Source organism: Cervus canadensis, chromosome 20 (genome assembly GCF_019320065.1).
Source record: "Cervus canadensis isolate Bull #8, Minnesota chromosome 20, ASM1932006v1, whole genome shotgun sequence".
Lineage (NCBI taxonomy): Eukaryota > Metazoa > Chordata > Mammalia > Artiodactyla > Cervidae > Cervus > Cervus canadensis.
The window spans coordinates 21,457,043-21,479,817 of NC_057405.1; the positions used below are offsets into that span (position 1 = coordinate 21,457,043).

The following is a 22,775-nucleotide window of genomic DNA, read 5'->3' on the forward strand; positions in this document are numbered from 1 at the left end:
TACAGAAATTGGTACTAATAAAAACAAAATATGTGTCATTGACTTTGGGACCAAAGTAGTAGTTACAGTTACAAAGGCAAGAAAAATAATAAGGAAACTATATGAGACTTAAAAAACAGTGACCCATGTTTTGTAGTAATAAACTTTTGGTGACTATGCTTTCGAACAATAACTTAACAGAAGTCAGACTGTATCTAAAAGAAACTTTTTGGCTTGAGCAAGCTAATTTTCTGGCAGAATGCTGAAAATGTCACCTGGTTGCTCTGAGCCAAGTACAGTAAGGTTCTGCAAGAAAGAGATGAGCTAAAGAAACACCTGGTCATTTTATAAGCAGAAGCTAGAGAAAACAGAGAGGAACCAAGACTTCCTAGTTTGGAAAATAAAACTTCATACAAAGATCTAATCAAGGCTGTGGCTGTAAATCCCTTTCTTAACATCTCCAAAAGAGCTAAGGGCAGTGTCTAAACAGACATTTTCAGCTTGACAAAAGGGCTTTTAGGAAGTTCAAGGGCAGGATCCCACAGAATTCTGATCTCCACATAGTAGTGATTCATCTAGAGAGCAGTCATGTCTCACTAGACAACTGTGGGTGTGGGTTTCAGAGCACAGAATCAACCATACCAGACACGCAGAATTCCCATTAAGTTTCACAGAAGTTTCACTGGCCAAAGACCCACCAGCCCAGACCTGGGAAGGCTTAGCCAGCAGAACACAGTGTGGTGAAAACTGTGTCAATGCGGGGAGGCTGCACCTTCTGCTCGCTTTCTTGGACTCCCCCTCTGCCAGGGGGACAGCCCAAGCTGTCCTGCTGATAGGTGAGAGACCATGTGGAGCAGAGCACAGCTGTCTTTGTTTTTTCAACAAGATGGCAAAGCCGAGATAAACAATCAACAATAGAATTATTTCTTTCATCATCTCCTCAGTCATGGCCCCACCACTACCATCCCCAGCATAGAGACTCAGGTTTATAGCCTGAGATATTGTGAGCCCCTCTACCCTCCCCCTGGGCCTCTATCTCTTCTGCCGGACCATCCATTCAGTATCATCATGCTCTCCATGTGCCAGTAAGTACTAACTGTAATAATGGTAACCATGTCATCAGTTCTTGGAAACCATCAGTGGCTACCCCAATCCCTAGTGTCAACTCTCCTCCAGACAGCAAAAGCCCTTCACAAACATAACCTCCCTCTGCTGTCTTTTCTTCGGAAATTCTACCAGAAAATATCCAGCCTCTTACGACTCTTTAAAATAACATGCTCATTCCTACTTCCAAGACTGGATTCACAATGTTTTCTCCTACCGAGAGGGTCTTTCACCTTATCCTCTCCCTATCACTCTTATCCATGCTTTGACCCTATCCCCCTGTAATGGGCCTTTCCTGATGTGCTAGCCCAGAAAGGTCTTTTGCTTCTGATTCCTAGAGCACTTTCTATATATACTTTTCAAAGAGTCATCATTTTGTATTCCTACTAAGCTGTTTTGTGTATGTATATTGTGTGTGTATATTCTGCTTTGTTGAAAGCCCACACACTGCTATCTTTTAAAAAAGCAGAAATGAAATCTTTCTTATCAATTTTCTTTGAAGTCCTCTCAATGCTCAGTACAAATTCATAAACATAAGTTAAATATATCCAGAATCTTCATTAAATCCATAGGAATAATACTCATTTATTTAGAAATAAAATTTCACTAAGAAAACCCTTGAACATAGCTCATTGTTTTCTTTATATGTACTCAAACAAAAGCATGTACTTAAATTTAAATGAAAACTGTAAAATTTATCTTATGCAAAATACATAATTTTCACAATAAAATACAAACCCTCTCTGAAATAAATCCACATTGTAGAACTTGTTTAGCTCCACGGAGAATTCTACCATTGCTTGAACTTCAGTCATTTTTAGTTTATACTCAGAAGACAAATCTGGTAACAGCACCTTGGTTAAAGTAGGGGAAAAAAATCATGAGAAGCACAAAAAAAAAGCCAACTTACAAAATCACTAAGATTAAACATATTTCAGAGTATGATACACAGGCAGGAAATAAAAATGAAGACAATTCGTTTAGTGCTCCTTACTTAGCTTGATCCGACTGTACAGCACCAGAATCTATACTCACTATACACACATTCAGTTCAGTTCAGTTCAGTCGCTCAGTTGTGTCTGACTCTTTGCGACCCCATGAATCGCAGCATGCCAGGCCTCCCTGTCCATCAGGTACTAAGGAAATACTAAACAGCACTACCCTAGATCATCTGCCCTGTTTGAATGCTTTTCTAAGATTTGTTTCTCTTTGTGACAACTATGTGATAATAAATAATACAGAAAATTGCTAAAAGTAACTCTTGACTTTATCATAGGTAAAAGGTAACTTTTTAAGAGAAAAATTAAGTTACCTAATTATTCTCTTCTAGTTCTACACTGCACTGACGACCCACTCCAGTACTCTTGCCTGGAAAATCCCATGGACAGAGGAGCCTGGTAGGCTGCAGTCCATGGGGCCGTGAAGAGTTGGACACGACTGAGCGACTTCACTTTCACTTTTCACTTTCATGCATTGGAGAAGGAAATGGCAACCCACTCCAGTGTTCTTGCCTGGAGAATCCCAGGGACGGGGGAGCCTGGTGGGCTGCCGTCTATGGGGTCGCACAGAGTCGGACACGACTGAAGTAACTTAGCAGCAGCAGTAGCAGCAGTTCTACACTGCACTTCACATAAAGGCAACTCGGAGTCAAAAAAAGAATTGACATTCTTTAATTCCCATTTAAGTTTATGAAGCTTTTTCTCTGTCAGATGAAGTTCTTACATGACTGCTCATTTTTTCATTAAAAACAATTTTCCCCTCATTACAAAAGTCTAAAGTGTTCATTTTCAAGAGGTCAAAAAGAAAGAGACAAGCAAAAAAAGAAAACATTTATAATTCTATCTGTTGAAATACACACTTTGGTATATATTCTTTATATATGTGTATATTTGTACAATTTCTATAAAAGTAGGATCAAATTATGTATACATTTAATTTAATCTGCTTATTTCATTTATTTTTACCAATATCTATGTTAATAACTATTATACTGTGATGTTATAATTTAAACAATCTCCTATTGTTAGGTATTAATAGTTCAATAATTTCCATCTTCACACCATTTCAAAAAGCATCATTGCAATCATCCTTATCAATAATATATACTTTAAAAAGCAATTTGATGTAGTAAGAGTGTTGAAAGACAATTCTGAGAGTCCTTATGTTTCTGCATGTCTTGCAAGCAGAGACACTTGACTGCCTTTATTTCAGACTATTTTTCAAGGACACATGTTTAGCAAAGCGTCAGCAATCAGGGACAGTGTCTCATACTGGAGTTAAGGGCAAATCTTTCTACTGGTCCCGTGTGATAGAAATAAAGTCTCCTCTGAGGCATAAATCAGCAGGCTCACTGTCCCTCACGAAAGACTCAGGTCCCTCAGCTCAGGCGTCCTCTCATACAACACAAACTACTTGTATGCAAGCTGCCTCGTACTCCAGCCACTGCTACTACCCTGAATATAAACTGTCCTTTTCTCTGACCCAGGAGGAGTCTTGAGTCTTCTGCTGACATCCATGGTGCTTGGGAAGGCTAACTTGTTATTTGCAAGTGGGATAATATTGATCCTTCGCATTTCTTAAAACAGTTCTTCATAGAAATCTAGCAAATATTTTGATCTATTATGAATTAAATGCAAAAGAAATGCCATAGTCTTACCTCTGCTGATCAAAACTTCATTTTAATATCATTAAATAACCAATGCTGTACTTCCAGTTAGTGATTCTTGCTAAAAAAAATAGTGCTCCCCCTATGAGAAAGAAAAAATAACATCTCAAACAAAATAGGAGGCATACAAATGTCCATTTTAAGGAAACCTATGCTTTGTTAGTTACTTAGTACTTTCAATTTATCCAAAAGATCCATATCCTCCATAAGGCTTATGAATAAGGGTTAGAAATTTATTTTCATTCAGTTTCACACATCAATAGTAACTACTATCTTTGTTATGATTCACTTGTGTACACTTCCAAGCACAATAATAAATAGAGGAGTATTTTCTTAGTTCAGTGGTTCAGAAATAATCCTCATAAACACCCAAAACAGTATAAGCTTTTCACTTTTTAAAGAATTTTCTGTTTATTTATTATTTTTGGCTGTGCTGGGTCTTTGCTGCTGTGCGCAGGTTTTCTCTGGTTGCGGCGCACGGGCTTCTCCCTGTGCGGGCTTCTCTCGCCGTGCAGCACGGGCTCTGGGCGTGTGGGCCCAGCTGCCCCACAGCACGCGGGGTCTTCCTGGCCCAGGAACTGAGCCTATGTCCCCTGCACCAGCAGGTGGACTCCCAACCACTGGGCCCACCAAGGAAGTCCTAAGCTTATCAATTTTTAAGATGTAGAACTCACCATTTTAAAATATGTCATTCCCTTGGTAGAAGAAATGATTTCTGAAACTTCACACACAGATAAAATAAGAGAGATATGAAACATGTGTGTGTATATACATACATACATATGCTATGAGCTATTTAAAATATTTTGATGAAAAAGGTGCCTGGATACACTGTGGATAGTTTTTTTTTTTCCACACTCCAAATATTTATTGCTTAAATTTAAAAAAAGTCTTTTGCCTTTGGTATAATTATTTTAGGTACTAAAAATGTTAGAATAAAGACCACATTCACACTTCTTCACAGATTTTTTCTTCTTTCCATCATATATAAATAGACTTTACCACCTTCCTTAATTGTTATTTTAAAGCTTAATAATCACATCAAAAGATTTTTATAGTAACTATTTCTAAGGAGATCAAAATGATACTGCCCTTATATATTTCCTGTTCATGGAAGTAGTCTCTTCTCTAAGACAGCTTCTCCTGTACAAATATTCTTGTGTTCTAGCCCTGACTGTGTGTCAAGTTTGGTTAGGTCTCTATGCCTTAACTTACTCAGAAATAAAATAGGTATTCATTCATTCAAACATTTATTGAACACTTACTATAAGATAGGACATGCAAGAGGTCAAGGCCCAGGTAAGTTCCTGACACCTCAAAAAGCTCACTAGCCACCAGGAACAGATTAATATAGATTAAGTACAGCACACTGATTAAAACAAGGCTTAGGATCTGAGTCCAAATCCAACCTGTTTTTTTACCCCTCAGGTCTTCATTTCCTTCATGGGACATAGCATCTCTACCACCCGTATCAGTAGGCCTGTTATCTGAGGAAGAAATATATTTTCCCCTCATTTAAGCCATTTCACTTTTGTATCCCTTTACAGCAGCCTTTTCTTCAATACAGAAATTAATACCAGAATTAGCGAACTGTCATAACAAAATTCTTAAATATGTGGCACTGGCTAAATCACTGGGTAGCAGGCAACAGAGTAACAGGCAAAACTATTAATAAAATAATGGTGACCCTGGTTATATTGGAGCAAAACATGCCATAAACTGTTGCCAACAATAACTTACAGAACGTGGTGCCCATAAAAACCTCAGAACCTCAAGGTAAGAATATGAAAAGAAACACAACGTTCATGTGTGTCAGCGGTTCTTTGCTGCCTTTACCCAGGCAAGAACTGGCCAGTTGGCAACGAAAGATGGAAGGAAATAAAGAGTAGAAATGGGTCCCTGTAGTCAACTCCTTCAATATTTGCAATATCAGGAGATAAGATTATTAGTACTTTTCCCAAGGACTTCTATTAAGACATTTTTTTCACAACAAACTTTTTATTGAAGTATAGTTGACTTAGAATGTATTCACTTCAGGTTTACAGCAAAGTGATTCAGTTACATATATATTCCTTTTCAGACTCTTTTCCATTATAATTTCTTACAAGATATTGAATATAGTTCCTTGTGCTATAAAATAGGTCCTTATTATTTATTTTATATATAGTGGTTTTTATATCTTCTATCCCAACATCCTAATTTATTCCTTTTTCCCCCACATTTCCCCTGTGGTAACGATAAATTTGTTTTCTATGTGAGTCTATTTCTGTTTGGTGAATAAGTTCATTTGTATCTTTTTTTTTTTAAGATTCCACGTATAAGAGATATCATATGATTATCTGTCTTCCTCTATCTGACTTACTTCACTTAATATGATAATCTCTAGGTCCATCCATTTCTGCAAATGGCACTATTTCACTCTTTTTTATGGCATCACTAAGTCAATGGACATGAGTTTGGGTAAACTCCAGGAGTTGGTGATGGACAGGGAGGCCTGGTGTGCTGCAAGTCCATGGGGTCGCAGAGTCGGACACGACTGAGCGACTGAACTGAACTGAAAATTCCAATGTATATATGTACCACATATTTATCCATTTATCTGCTGATGAACATTTAGGTTGCTCCCATGTCTTGACTACCGTAAACAGTGCTGCTATGAACAGTGAGTTGCATGCATCTTTTCAAATTAGAGTTTTCATCTTTTCCAGATGTATGTGCAGAAGTGGGACTGCTGGATCATATGGTAACTCTATTGTTTTTAAGGAAACTCCATACTGTTCTCTATAGTGGCTGTACCAATTTACATTAGCACCAACAGTGTAGGAGGATTCCCTCTACTCCACACCCTCACAAACATTTACTGATGATGGCCGTTCTGACTGGTGTGAGATAATACCTCATTGTAGTTTCTATTTTTTATTGAAGTATAGTTGATTTACAATGTTGTGTTAACTTCCATGGTACAGCAAAGTGACTCAGTTATACACACATATATCCACTGTTTTTCATTACGATTTATCTCAAGATAATGAGTATTATTTGTTCCCTATGCCATATAGCAGGACCTTGTTGTTTCTCTACCCTGTATGTAATGATTTGCATCTACTAACCCCAAACTCCCAGTCCATCCTTCCCCAAACCCTCCCACTTTGTACACAAATCTGTTCTATATGTCTGTAGATAAGTTTAATTTTAAATTCCACACTTAAGTGATACCACATGGTACTTGTCTTTCTTTTTCTGACATACTTCACTTAGTATGATAATCTCTAGTTGCAGCCATGTTGCTGTAAATGGCCTTACGTCATTCCTTTGTCATTATGCTGAGCAGTATGTCATCACATATATATGTATATGTACATACACACACATATATTAATATACACACATATACCACATCCTCATCATCCATTCCTCTATCAAGGGACATTTAGGTTGCTTCCACGTCTTGACTATCGTAAACAGTGCTGCTACAGAACATAAAGATGCATGTATCTTTTTGAATTATAGTTTTGCCTGAATATATAGCCCAGGAGTGAGATTACTGGATCACATAGTAATTCTATTTTTAGTTTTCTGGGGAACCTCCAGCCTGTTTTCCATAATGGCTGCACTAAGTTGTCAATCAGTGAGAATGCTTTCTCCACACCCTCTCTAGCATTTGCTATTTGTAAACTTTTTAATGATAGTCATTCTCACCAGTATGCAGTGATATTTCATTAAGGTTTTGCTTTTCATTTCTCTAATGGCTCTATGTTAGGCATCTTTCCATTTGCCTATTGGCCACCTGCATGGCTCCTTTGGAGAAATGTCTATTTAGGTCTTCTGCCTGTTTTTTGATTTTTTTTTTTTTTTTTTTTGCGGAATCGTATGAGTTGTTTGTATATTTTGGAAATTAGGCCCTTGTCAGTTGCATGATTTGCAAATATTTTCTCTCATTTTTTAGTTAAATCTTCATTTTTTTATGGTTTCCTTTGCTGTGTAAAAGTTTATAAGTTTGATTAGGTTCCATTTGTTTATTTTTTATTTATTAGAGTGTTTGGTCTGTTGTACTCTAGGAGTTTTATGGTATCCAAACTTACATTTAGGTCTTTAATTCATTTTGAGTTTATTTTTGTATATGGAGTTAGAGAATGCTGCAATTTCATTTTTTTACATGCAATTGCTCAGTTTTCTCAGCACACTTATTGAAGAGACTGTTTTTTCTCCTCTGTCTATTCTCCTTCCTTTGTCATTGATTAATTGACATAAGAGTAAGGGTCTATGTACAGGCTTTCTATCCTCTTTCACTGATCTATATGTCTGTTTTGATTACTGCAGCTTTGTATATAGCTTCAGTATATAGCTTTGTATATAGCCTCAGTATACAGCCTCAGTATACAGCCTCAGTATACAGCTTCAGTACAGCCTGAAGTCAAGGAGTATGATTCCTCCAGCTCTGCTCTTCTTTCTCAAGATTTTTTTGGATATTTGAGGTCTTTTGTGTTTCCATACACATCTTTAAATTTCTGTTCTAGAAAACCCTAACAATGCTACAGTAAACTAATGGAACTCATCAATGAATTCAGTAAAGTTACAGGGTACTAAATTAATATACAGATATCTGTTCTGTATCTGTAGACAAAAGTGAACTATCAGAAAGGAAAATCAAGGAACAATACCATTTATCATTGCATCAAAAAGAATAAAATGCCAAGGAATAAACCTACCTAAGGAGGCAAGATCTGTACTCCGAAAACTCTAAGACACAGATGAAAGAATCGGAGTCAACAAAAACAAGATGGAAAGATATACCATGTTCTTGAATTAGAAGAATCAATACTGTTAAAATGACTATCCCACCTAAGGCCATGTACAGATTTAATGCAGTCCTTATCAAATTACCAATGGCATTTCTCACAGAACTTTTAAGACTTCCTGATGAAACAAAGAAATACAGTGCTATGGATAAGATTATATTAGTGTGCTGCCATCCCTCTCAGCAATGCCTCCTGTTTCAGATGACTTCAAGACAAAGAGAAAGTGCTGAGTGCACAAAAAAGCAATAAATTTAAGTCAGGCTTAAGAATCACAGCAGGAAAGAACTATTTTGCCATAGTCACTGGCACCAGAACTGAATGGAGACAAACACAAATGAATCCTACTATATTTTTGAGAGAATTGTATTTGTCAAAGATATTAAAAGCTAACCTGCAAACACCTGTGACTGTGTAACTTGCAGAATGGTAAGTCTACCAAAGCAGAAAGCTAACTATGAAAACTAGATGCCTTCCCAACTGGGAAAATTTTCAGTACCAACTTCAGGTGTGATCATGGAGGTTAACATAAGGAAGAAACACCCGGACAGCAAAGACAGGGGTCAGAGTACAATGAATATAGGCATTCTTACCAGAAGAGCTGCTACACCATTACTGCCCAGCATTACCCTCATCCAGTGACTTCTCTCATTGTTTGCTTACCCAAATGGAAAATTTTATTATTATTTTCCTGTTTTTGATCCATCACTATGTCCGGTGTATGTGGGAGGGGCAAGGGAGGAACAGTAACGGTGTCTTGTCTCCAGGTCACTGGACTTGCAGATCTAACAGGTGGATCTGCTCTCTCCATTGGATTAATGTAACAGGAGGATGGATCCTTGGTTGTCTCCTTCAGCAATGGGAACTGGAGTATTTTCAATAGGCAGGATGAAGGACACACACGGATACTTTGGTAGGTGAACTGCAAGACTGTGGTTGACAACTTGTCACTTCTGTTTTCCTCTTTTTTTCCTGCTGAATGATCAGCAATCCTGAGACAACATTTCCCAACCAGCTCTGAGGCAACTGTGGCCAATCCACTCTTTCTGTGGACTGCAAACTGAAGTCCACAGACAAATATGCAATGTCTGCCTCACTTGTTTAAAAGGAAATTCTTGGCTCCGGATTTCATCGCTTCCTTTTTCTACAGGCTGGAATACCTTCTTAATAGTGATCTAGTATCAACCACACAGATTAAAACAGAACCCAGAAAAATGGTAAAACAGAAAGATGGAAAGATTCTGGATTCTGGAATGGTTTCATAGAGCACAGATGTCAAATTTATCTAGACTGCTCAGACTTTCGTTTTATAACTCTTTATCACAGCAACTGTACCTAACCTATACCTTAAGTAATATGTCCTCCCTTCTGGCTTTTTTCAAAGAAGCAGGCAAATGATCCTTTATATTACATATGTTAATAATTATATATTACATACAATAACAATAAAATAAAATGCTATATGATAATATACATGATTTGAAAATAATTCAAATCGTCTCTCTTTGTTCCATTCCAAGCCCCCAATGGCTTCCCACCATGTTCAGTAGCACTACCTTACAAGGCCTATATGACGACCTTACAGAACCTGGTTCTTCCACCTCTCTGACCTCATCTCCTCCTCATCTCGGCCCACTCCAATCACACTGCTTGCTATTTCTCAAACACACCAAAGAGATTAATGCTTCGGGGCTTTTGCAGTTGTTCCCTTGGACACTCTTCCCTCCAGGGTATCCAAATGACTCACCCACGTACCTCCTAGTCTTCATTCACTGAGTGAGACAAGGCTGTGGTCCATGGGATCAGTTTGGTTAGCTTTCTGTGACTGGTTTTCATTCTGTCTGCCCTCTGATGGATGAGGATAAGAGGCTTGTGGAAACTTCCTGATTGGAAGCATTGGCTGTGGTGAAAACTGGGTCTTGAGCAAGGCCATGCTCAGTAACTCTTTGATCCAATTTTCTGTTGATGGGTGGGGCTGTGTTCCCTCCCTGTAGTTTGGTCTGAGGTGAAACTATGGTAAGGGTAATGGTGACTTTCTGCAAAAGGACTTAGGTCAGCACCCGTGGCTCCTAGGACTGTTGTAGTCAATGATACTGACCCCATGGCAGGCCACTGTCAACTCACGGCTCCACTGGAGACTCCTTGATGCTTTCAGGCAAGTCTGGCTCAGTCGCTTGTGGGGTCACTGCTCCTATCTCCTGGGTCCTGGTGCATACAAGGTTTTCTTGTGCCCTCCAAGAGTCTGTTTCCCCAGTTCTGTGGAAGTTCTGTAATCAAATCCTGCTGACCTTCAATGTCAGATTCCCTGGGGATATGCAGTTCCTTTGCTGAATCCCCAGGTTGGGAAATCTGTTATGGAGCCTAGAACTTTTGCAACAGTGTGAGAACTTCTTTGGTATAATTGTTCTGATCACATGGATCACAGCCTTGTCTAACTCAATGAAACTCTGAGCCATGCTGTGCAGGGCCACCCAAGATGGATGGGACATGTTGGAGAGTTCAGACAAAACATGGTCCACTGGAGAAGGGAACAGTAAACCACTTCAGCATTCTTACCTTGAGAACTCCATGAACAGTATGAAAAGGCAAAAAGGTATGACACTGAAAGACGAACTCCCAAGATCAGTAGGTGCCCAAGATGCTACTGCAGAAGAGCAGAGAATTAGCTCCAGAAAGAATGAAGAGGCTGAGACAAAGCGGAAACAACACCCAGTTGTGGATGTGACTGGTGGTGAAAGTAAAATCCAATGCTGTAAAGAACAATACTGCACAGGAACCTGGAATGTTAGGTCCATGAATCAAGGTTAACTGGAATTGGTCAAACAGCAGATGGCAAGAGTGAATTTTAGGAATCAGTGAACTCATATGGACCGGAATGGGCAAATTTAATTCAGATGACCATTATATCTACTACTGTGGGCAAGAATCCCTAAGAAGAAATGGAGTAGCCATGATAGTCAACAAGGGAGTCAGAAATATAGTACTTGGGTGCAATCTCAAAATGACAGAATGACCTCAGTTCATTTCCAATGCAAACCATTCAATATCACAGTAATACAAGGCTATGCCCCAACTACTAATGCCGAAGAAGCTGAAGTTGAACGGTTTTGTGAAGACCTACAAGATCTTCTAAAACTAATACCAAAAAAAAAAAAGATGTCCTTTTGATCACAGGGGACTGGACTGAAAAAGTAGGAAGTCAATAGAAAGCTGGAGTAACAGACAAGTTTGGCCTTGGAGTACAGAATGAAGCAGGGCAAAGGCTGACAGAGTTTTGCCAAGAGAATGCACCGGTCATTGGAGGAGCAAACACCCTCCTCCAACACCACAAGAGATGATGACTCTACACATGGACATCACCAGATGGTCAATACTGAAATCAGACTGATTCTAGTCTTTGCAGCCAAAGATGGAGAAGCTCTATACAGTCAGCAGAAACAAGACTGGGAGCTGACTGTGGCTCAGATCATGATCTTCTTATTGGCAAATTCAGACTTAAATTGAAGAAAATAGGAAAAACCACTAGGCCATTCATATATGACCTATATCGAGTCCCTTATGATTACAGAGCAGAAGTGACAAGTAAGATTCAAGGGATTAGATCTGATAGACAACGTCTGAGGAACTATGGACAGAGGTTTGTAATATTGTACAGGAGGCTGTGATCAAAACCATCAAAGAAATGCAAAAAGGCAAAACAGTTGTCTGAGGAGGCCTTACAAGTAGCTGAGAAAAGAAGAGAAGAGAAAGGCAAAGGAGAAAAGGAAATGCAGAGTTCCATCTGAATGCAGGGTTCCAAAGAATAGCAAGGAGAGATAGGTAAGACTTCCTAAGTGAACAATGCAAAGAAATAGAGGAAAACAGTAGAATGCAAAAGACTAGAGATCTCTTCAAGAAAATTATAGAGATACCAAGGGAACATTTCATGCAAAGATGAACACAATAAAGGACAGAAACCTAAAGGCAGGGACCCTACAGAAGCAGAAGAGATTAAGAAAAGGTGGCAAGAACACACAGAACTATACAAGAAAGATCTTATATGACCCAGATAACCACGATGGTGTGATCACTCACCTAGAGCCAGACATCTTGGAGTGCAAAGTCACATGGCCTTAGGCAGCATCACTACAAAGCTAGCGGAGATGATGGAATTCCAGAGAAGTTATTCATATCCTAAAAGATGATGCTGTGAAAGTGATGAACTCAACATATCAGCCAATTTGGAAAACTCAGCAGTGGCCACAGGACTGGGAAAGGTCAGTTTTCATTCTAATCCCAAAGAAGGGCTATGCCAAAGAATGTTCAAACTACTACACAATTGCACTCATTTCACATATTAGCAAAGTAATACTCAAAATCAAGCTAGGCTTCAACAGTACGTGAACCAAGAACTTTCAGAGATTCAAGCTGGATTTAGAAAACGTGGATGAACCAGAGATCAAATTGCCAACATCCACTGGATCATAGCAAAAGACTGATTTCCAGAAAACTCAAGAGAATTTTTTTCAAGAGAATTCCAGAAAAACATCTACTTCTGTTTCATTGACAACGCCAAGCCTTTGACTGCGTGGATCACAACAAAATGTGGAAAATTCTTCAAGAGATGGGAATACAGACCCACCTTACCTGCCTCCTGAGAAACCTGTATGCAGGTCAAGAAGCAACAGTTAGAACCGGACATGGAACAATGGACTGGTTCCAAATTGGGAATGGGATACGTCAAGGCTGTATATCATCACCCTGCTTATTTAACTTCTATTCAGAGTAATCATGCGAAATGCCGGGCTGGATGAAGCATAAGCCGAAATCAAGATTGCCAGGAGAACTGTCAATAATCTCAGATATGCAGATGACACCACCCTTATGGCAGAAAGCGAAGAGGAACTAAAGAGCCTCTTGATGAAAGAGGAGAGAGAAAAAGCTGGCTTAAAACTCAACATTCAAAAAACGAAGATCATGGCATCAGGTCCCATGACTTCATGGTAACATGATGGGGAAACAAAGGAAAGAGTGACAGACTTTATTTTCTTGGACTCAAAAATCACTGCAGATGGTGACTGCAGCCGTGAAATTAAAAGACGCTTACTCCTTGGAAGGAAAGCCATGACAAACCTAGACATCCTAGAAAGCAGACACATTACTCTGCCAACAAAGGTCCATATAGTCAAAGCTATGGTTTTTCCAGTATGGGTGTGAGAATTGGACCATAAAGAAGTCTGAGCAGGAAAGAACTGATGCTTTCGAACTGTACTGGAGAAGACTCTTGAAAGTCCCCTCAATTGCAGGGAGTTCAAACCAGTCTATCCTAAAGGAAATGAACCCTGAATTCTCACTGAAGGACTGATGCTGAAGCTGAAGCTCCAATACTCTGGCCACCTGATGCAAAGAACTGACTCACTGGAAAAGACCCTAATGCTGGGGAAGACTGAAGGCAGGAGGAAAAGGGGACGACAGAGGACAAACGAGACAGTTGGATGTCATCACCAACCCAATGGACATGATTCTGAGCAAACTCTGGGAGATGGTGAAGGAGAGGGAAGCCTAGTGTGCTGCAGTCCATGGGGTCACAAAGAGTAGGACATGACTGAGCAACTGAACGATAATTCCATAAATATTAACTATTATTATTTTTCTATTTAAATCCAACCAACTTGAAGAAAGGAATTATTACACTGATAAACTGAAAATAGACGCGAATGAACAAATCTTTATAAAATTAATTACCAGTATAAATCCAAGGTTTGTTAGTAGTTTCCTTCACTTTTCCTCTCATATCCTGCTGCGCTTTTTGTTCTTTAATTGCTGCCTAATTTTTCTCAATTTATCCCTTTTTACTCATTATTCCCTAAGTGGAAACATACAGTACATGTACAGATATACAAATCTATTTTTCATCCCCCCCCAAAAAAAAAGCCCAAAAGAATTATTTTTACATATTGGTAGAAGAAAAAAATTCAAAGGGACTAAAGGAAATGGAGAGTAGACAAAAGAGAAAGAAAAGAGAAATTCAGAGGACTCTCAGATCCCAGGGGCTCTATGGGACTCTCCTCTTCCCCGTTTTACGGAAGGACTGCCACTAGCTCGACACAGTCCTGACTGACCCAGCATGATCACGGGCTTCTAAAGTTTCAAGTAGAAATTACTAAGAGTTTTCACCTAAATTTCTCCTAAATTTTAGATGTTGCCAACTAGTTAAAAAACAAACACAAATAAAACAGGCAAACAAAACCTGTGTAGTTAAAATCAAATTCCTCTACAGGGCAAACTCATTCCAAGTTTGCAATCTTCAACTTAGCATAGGTTCTCATGCCACTCAATTCATCAGGCAAAGATCTTTCATGAAACAGGGAAATTCTGGCCTGTCTTCTCTCAAGAGTGAAAGAAGCTGAAGAAAGGACTTCTTTTCTTTTACCCAGAAATGCCTGGGAGACTTTCCACTGCCAGGAACTCCCTTCACCATGGCCTTTCACAGTCTGCTAGCAGGCTCAGATCTGTCACTTTCATCTGAGCCTGTGAAGCTGTAGGAACCCTGACTTATCTGAGACTGATCATCCACTCTATTATCTTGGCCCTGGCAAAGTAGCCTAAACAGAGCAATCTGAGAGGTCTGTTCAAGTAGGCCCCTATCTGGGTCATTTCCAAGGTCCCTAAGAAAGAACTTAGCTAAATAGACTATAACCTTCAACCCAAAGATGCCACAGGGGAACCTAAAACAGGAACTGCCCTGATACGAAATGAGAACCATTCGCTGAATGGCTCTAAGATCTGAGGAGATATTTCTCTGACAGTCAAACCTGACAATCCGCTTGTAATACCAAAGGGAAAGCCAGACTGCTCCCAAAGAAGCAAGATCATCTGTTGGTCTGAAAGACAGTTGGGCCCTTGAGAGCCGGTCCATCCCACACCACGGCCACGAGCCACACATGGTCAGTAATTTGATTTACTGCACAATCAAAACTCAACTACTGTGACTGAAGAAATGCATTTAAAAATTTTTACTTTTACATTTACATCCAAACACTGAAGCAGTGTAAATATTTTTTAATTAAACATAACTTTATTGCTGACAGGACTGTATTTTACTTAAACTGTTACAGATGTAGTTACTAATTGAGATATGCTGTAGATGTACACACTGGGTTTCAGAGACTTAGTACACAAAAGGATGTAAATATCTCAATAATGTTTTTTATATTGACCACCTCTTGAAATACAGAGAAGGGAATGGCAACCCACTCCAGTATTCTTGCCTGGAGAATCCCATGGACAGAGGAGCCTGACCATAGGGTCACGGAGAGTCAGACACGACTGAAGCAACTTAGCATGTGTGCACCTTGAAACAATATTTTGCATACGTTGGATTAAATAAAATATATTATACAAATTAATTTTATCAGTTTGTTTTTATTTTTTAAAATGCAGCTCCTTAGACATGTTTAATTACATGTCTCTCTCAGATTTCTATTGGATCTGAGCCTAGGAATGCCAATCTATCCCCCCAACCACTAGAGTGCACAGTAACTGTCCCAGAAACAGCGCTCGGTGCTTAAACACTTGACCTAGCTTCTAAGACCAGGGCTGTTCACTCGCATCGGATCAGTTGAGACCTCCAGTATCTGCAAGGGGAGTCCAGGCACGGATATCTGGAAAAATATGCAAGATGCTCCTGTACCACCCACACCATCCTGAAACAATAGCTAACCATTCTGAACTCAGCCTGAACTTCTGACTGTTTCAGAAACCTAAAGAGGACACAGACATGTCTGAAACTGAGAGGCACAGCTCAGAGGTTCCTTAAAATAGACTGGAGACCACAGGCAATGATGAGATCCTCTCTCAGAAATCAAAGAGCGAACAGCCTTGACTCTTGAACTACAAACCCAAAATAGGTATCCTGAGGGACGGTTCCTTCTCCTAAAGCTGAGGGTAAACAAGCTAAACAAATTGGAGATTCCAGACACTCCCTTTGTCAACCCAAGAAATCAAGGGACCACTTCTATCAATTATGAAGCCAATGACTCCAGCTTCTGAATCCCATTCCCAGGTTAGCAGCCATGGGACAAATGGGTTCAGAGCCTATAATACTGACAGTCCAAATAACAATGCCTAGCTGTATGCAGAAGTTAGGTACTAAAGACACCATATAAGGCAAAAATCATCTATGGAACCACTTATCTGTAGAACAGCTCCACATTAGGAATTAATACATCATTTCTCAATGAGTAAAGCACAGTCATTTTTTTCATTCAGCTTTAGGAAAAAAATTCAGTAGTTCTTCAGATGAACACTATATAATGTAGCAAACTTGCACTTAGAAGCCAAAGTGTACAAAAACCTACATGTCTTTAAATGTTCACACTGAATGTAATGAGATGTTCACATTCAGACAGACACACAGGAACTGAAACCAAGTGAGAGAACGTCAAGTTAAAGCCCAACCAGACAAGGGACTCACACTATGACAGACATCAAGGGACTGAGAGTTACACTGGGATCCAGGACCAGTGAGGGGAAGGGCATCTAATCTAATATGCATATTTCAATTACAGTTTGTTAAATACGAATACGATGAGAACAAAGAGATCTTTTAGATCTTTTAGAAGGTTAACTCAATCCATTTAATAATAGTCAATTTTGGGTCCATTCTGGGGGGGTGGAGGGGTCTTCTCCCAATGAATAAGCAGGACGCCCCAAAGAGGGGCACCCCAGAAGCCTTCAGAATGCTGTTCTCATAACTTTGTGAATAATAAAATATTTCTGTAACATCCAAGTTCTGTGTGAGAGTAGGAAGATCCATCTCTTGGACAAAGTATCCTCAGCCACCACCTTTCCTAAGTACCACTCACTGATGGCACAGCAGAACTCCAATATACAAAAGTCAGGCCCTTCAGCTAATCTTGATCAAGTCAAACCAGACAGCCATAAACTGAGAATAAACAGCCAGTGACGTCTATAGAGTTGTACACCTGTAATCCTGCTATCTGGTGTAACTCTGGCCACCTAGATTGATTAAGTCTGCATTGGTTGGTTCAGTCTAAATATCTGGCCTATGGTCCTGTTTCTGGATTTACATTCAGTTCCCTTTTGGACTGACTGAGGTCTTGACACCCTGACCACCTCTGAAAGCTCCCTCTTTCTGGAGCTAAACACACTAAGCCATTGGATTACATCCTACTCTAAAATGGCCAAGTCACCTGGCACTCTCCTGACTCAGGATCACCATCACTCAGGTGGCTTTTAACCTTTTTGCCCTCACAATTATTCACACATGCAACACCCTTTCATCAGTAACATCTCTCATCTTAAAAGGTGATTTACAATGAAGAGGAGCTTAAAAGAATTGCTATGAATAAAGGGGACATGGAAAGTAAGGAAAATCACTGGTCTAGAATCTTTTGCTGTCACTTAATCACTCAACACAATAAACTCCTGAGGACCATACACGATACTGCACAAGTTATATTTAGAAATATTTAAGAAAGGAATAGAGTACTAAGTTCTTCTCTTCTAGGGCGAGGGTAAAAGGGAGATCTTCCAGAAGAAAGATAAGCAGAAAACCTTGAAAGACAAACTATACTTTAAAAAGCGATATGTTTGCCTGTTGATATCAAATGTAGAACAAACAGCAATATCAAATACAAACACTGAGAACTTTTTGGAGCCCTTACTCTTCTACAAGTAGCTCTTATTAACATTACTTCATCTCATTCTCATAAAAATCTGAAAGAGCTATTATTACTCCATTTTACAGGTGAAGAAACTAAGGAGGGAAAAGTTTACACAATTTATCCAAGGTCACATGGTTAGAAAACAATGGAAAAAGCACAAAACTCTCGAAAGTGTCAAACTTCACAGCTTATATTTAAACTTATATAATTCTAAAGTCTACACCTTGTTTTAGGAAACAGATTCAATAGTCATCAAGCCATGAAATAAATATGCCCCTACTTAAAGAAAACCTGAAATCAGAATGCAATGTTGATTAAAAAAAAATACACTTGATAAATTAACTACATTCCATTTTCCATGTAATTAACATTATTCCCTAATCATGAAATCTTCAAATTCCTCACACCCACAAATACAAAATCTGAAGTTTAAAGGCACTGACATCTCCTGTGTGTGTGTGTGTGTGTGTGTGTGTGGTCAGTTGGGTCCAATTCTTTGCAACCCCATGAAGTGCAGCCCACCAGGCTTCCTCTGTCCATGGAATTTTCCAGGCAGGAATACTGGAGCAGGTTGCCATTTCCTCCTCCAGGGTATCTTCCCAACCCAGAGATGGACTCTGCATCTCCTGCATTGGCAGCCAGATTCTTTACTACTGCACTACCTGGGAAGCCCTACTATCTTCTAATTTCTTAAAAATCTGGGTTTAAACACTTGGGTCTAATAATAGAGAAATACATTACTTCTCATCTTAGAACTGACATTTAAGATTAAGGAGCACCCTCAGAACATTATTAATTTTGGATAACTGTGTTAATATGAGAAAATCCATAGAAAAACAAAGCGTAAACCTAATGTAGAAAGAACGTCAGTAGCCTCTGAGATCATTTGGATGGTTGACTTACTGTAGGAAGCAGTAAGGAGAGCAGAGGAGAGCCCCTCCTGCTCATTATGGGACACCTAGTAAAAGGCACCCCAGGGAGGGCAGGGCTTTTTAAGAGCAGCTCACGTAAAGTTTTCATGCTGTTCATGTGCCGTCAAACACACCTGACAGTGACACAACACAGAATGTCTTTGAGTATGTCATGTTATTATATACCTTAAAAATCCCAGAAGAGCCCAAAGAACCAAAACTAGTCACTCCTTTTAACATGAAAAGAAATTCATTATTTCACAGTCATTATCTGTCACCTAGTTCCAGGATCTGCTCAGCATTTCTCAAAATATTTCATCAACAGAGAACAAAGCTCCGAACCAAAACAAAAAGTACAATCCTCTGCCTAAAAAATATTCCAAGAAACAAACAATGTTTTCTTAACAGCTTATGCTTTCCTGCTTTCTTCAGTACATCATTAACTTGGTAGCAGATAGACCTGGATTCTAATTCAGACTCTCTAAGCCTCAGTTTTCTCAAATGGAAAGATTTATAATTTCTACGTTCAAAGGACCTGACACTTTTCATATTTCCATTAAGAAAAAAGAGGCTCATTGTTATTAAATTTAGAACATCACTGACAACCAAGTATGACCCTAATTTTAAAAATGGCAATCTTTAAAAATAAAATGGTAAAACCCACTGTGAAGATATTTCACTACATTCCTTCTGAAAAATCTAGACCTGCCTAACAACTTGTGCTTCCCAACTTCTCTGAAAATCCACTGGGCCCATTAGGAATGCTTTTTTCTGTACTACCACTTTGCTTCTTACTCATATTCATTTCAAAACCTCCTTCCTGACAAACAACTCAAGGAAAAAAAGGAAACAACATTACTCACTTCAGACATATGCTCCCATCTCCATCCATTTAAACACACAATAGAACATATCACAAAACTCACTTTTAATCACTCTTAATACTTCGAATCAAAGGAAATCCTCGCCTTGTCTATCACCTAAAGAACCTCCACTCTCAAATGTCCATAGCTACAGGAAACAAATATAAACTGTAAGACAAGAGAATTTCATGAAAGTTACCAAAACACTGTTAACTTTACATTTTCAGTATCAAATTCTGGCAAACATAGGGCAAACATACTGAATGCGGCAGTGTCTGTTTCATTGCATATGAAGGTTCATTTAAACTAGTCCATGTTTATAACACATGCTACTAAACTTTTCACATAAGTCTGAAACTAAAAAAAAACAAACAAAAACCCAAAAACTAAATTGCAGTGATCTGGGATTTAAGCATTCAATTCTACTCTTATGACATAGTCTAAAAGAGACAAAAACTAAGTGTTTTATATAGTAATTTTTGTCTGTGGTGGCCCTAAGCATGCTTAAATGATTAGGGTTTACTTTGCTTTTGAAAGATTAGTGGGTAGCCACTTGTTTACTCACATATTATAAGGAGAGACACTGAAGGTACACAGGTTAAGTGACTTCTACAAATGAATGTCATGAGTCATCATAAGAGTGTAGATCCTCTGACATCCAGCCATGTGCCCATTGTCCGCCATGAATCTTTATTTTCATTTCTAAGAGCACAGAATCAACTTACTATAAATACCAACAAGAATGTGTAAGCATTTAGTTTTTTAATAAACAGTTACCTAGAAGGACTCGCCTTTGAAAGACGGGAAGATTTTCTTCAGAAGCAACAGTTATCTCTATCTACACTGGAAAAATCATTTTAAAAAATCCTAAAAGCTGAGTTCATCACATCCTACCATACACAACTGCTGCTTCTTCCAAAAGAGGTGTGGTTTCACAACATCAAGCTCTGCTTTTATACTAATATCATGTCAAATAAGAAAGTACACATTTTTGTCTTGGTGCATCCCTTCTATACTACAGAAACAGAAAAATTCAACTCTACCTGACACAGAAACATAAGGAAGAATTTACTGTTTGTGGGCTGCTTTGAGATTATAGAATGAAATACATAATCCAGTTGCTCCTCGGCCCTAGAATAAAGGCAAACTTCACTGAGAGTGACTACTTCAGCAGATGCCTTCAAAATAAGATCCTACAATGTTATTTATATAGAGAAGTTTTTTATAAGCCAAATATTGATCACAATAAAATGGAGCAAAAAAACCTCCACAACTGTTTAGAAAGTTCTTTTACCCAATTCACAAATTTAATACTTCTGTCCCCTTACTAAATTTCTCCTTTAGTAAGGACACTAATTCTGTAAGTTAGTAAAAATTGTTAGCACTTATGGCAGAGAACAGAGACCATCACAAAAATGATGCGATTAACTGCAATGGCAAATGTATAAAATATCAAATTAATAACTAAGTTTTAAATTTTTTTTGATAAATTTCACTTAGTATTCGTTCCTGGACAACTGTATTTCCTGGAGAACAATAAAATCTCAAAATTTTAACCTTAGGTCTGGAGGTTAGCCTTTATATTTTCACCAAGCCTCTCCTCAAGTTGCTTCTTCTAGACATGTCAGGTAAACATAATTCTTGAACATTAAAGGTTTGATCAGTTAAGTGTAACAGGTTATGGCTACTGTCACTCCTGTTGGTACTTCCAGTCAGCGAAGAATGAAAGATTTCATAAAACTGTCAACTGAACTAAGTACACTGAGCAATTACCTAGTTTAGGTAGAAAGTAAAAAGAGACTAGCAAGGAGATCCAACCGGTCCATCCTAGAGGAGATCAATCTTGGGTGTTCATTGGAAGGGCTGATGCTGAAGCTGAAACTCCAGTACTCTGGCCACCTCACGCGAAGAGTTGACTCATTGGAAAAGACCCTGATGCTGGGAGGGATTGGGGGCAGGAGAAGGGGACGACAGAGGATGAGATGGCTGGATGGCATCACCGACTCGATGGACATGGGTTTGGGTGGACTCCGGGAGTTGGTGATAGACAGGGAGGCTTGGCGTGCTGCGATTCATACAGTCGTAAAGAGTTGGACACGACTGAGCGACTGAACTGAACTGAAAAGAGACTAGAACTCCTCAGAGATTTCATAAAAAGTAAAACGGAGAGGAGTTAAGAGACTCGACCTATGCAAACGGGAAAAAAACAACAGTTTTAGTGAGGAAAAAAGATCAAGATTCGAGAGTTAAGGGTTGGGGTCAGGATGGAGAGAGACGGGAGGACAGGGAGGGATCGTCAGACGGAGAGGGGTGAAGTCAGGGCAGAGAGGAAGGATTCGGGGCGCCAGGGCCTCCGAAGATGAAGTCCTGCGCCAAGTGATGCTGAGGCAAAACCCTGTCAGAAGCTAATGCAAGACGGGGAAGGCGAAGAACCGAAGGGGGGAAACGGGCAGAGCAGAGCGAGCGAAGGGAGGAATGACAGAGGGAGCGGAGAAGGGAGCCGGCGGCGGGCGAAGAGCCGGCCCGGGGGCGCCCAGAGGAGGGAGGGGCCCCAGGGGCACCCCGCCTCCCACGGAGGGGCCGCTGGGGATGAGGGGCGCGGCGCGGCAGGGAGAAGGCGCGAGGACGCGCAGGGGGCGAAGAGCGGCCGGGAGCTCGCGGGCCGCGCGAGGGTCGGGCCCGAGGCGCGGCGGGCAGCGCGGCTCCGCAGCCCGAGCGCGCCCGCCGGCCGTCCCCGCCGACCTTCAGGGGCCCGGCGCCGGCTCCAACCCGGAGCGGCCGGGTAGGGC

General features: G+C 39.7%; 1 long non-coding RNA gene across 1 annotated transcript in view; it reads right to left on the reverse strand.

The window, feature by feature from the left end:
• The window catches only part of LOC122422850, a 37,841-nt gene extending 16,583 nt beyond the window's left edge, over positions 1 to 21,258 (reverse strand). Inside the window, exons 1-3 of the long non-coding RNA XR_006263982.1 lie at positions 20,552 to 21,258; positions 3,740 to 3,830; positions 1,822 to 1,937 (exon numbers count right to left, since the gene is read on the reverse strand). This is a non-coding gene — a long non-coding RNA (uncharacterized LOC122422850). The remainder of the gene's footprint in view (positions 1 to 1,821; positions 1,938 to 3,739; positions 3,831 to 20,551) is intronic.
• Positions 21,259 to 22,775: the final 1,517 nt, after the last annotated feature.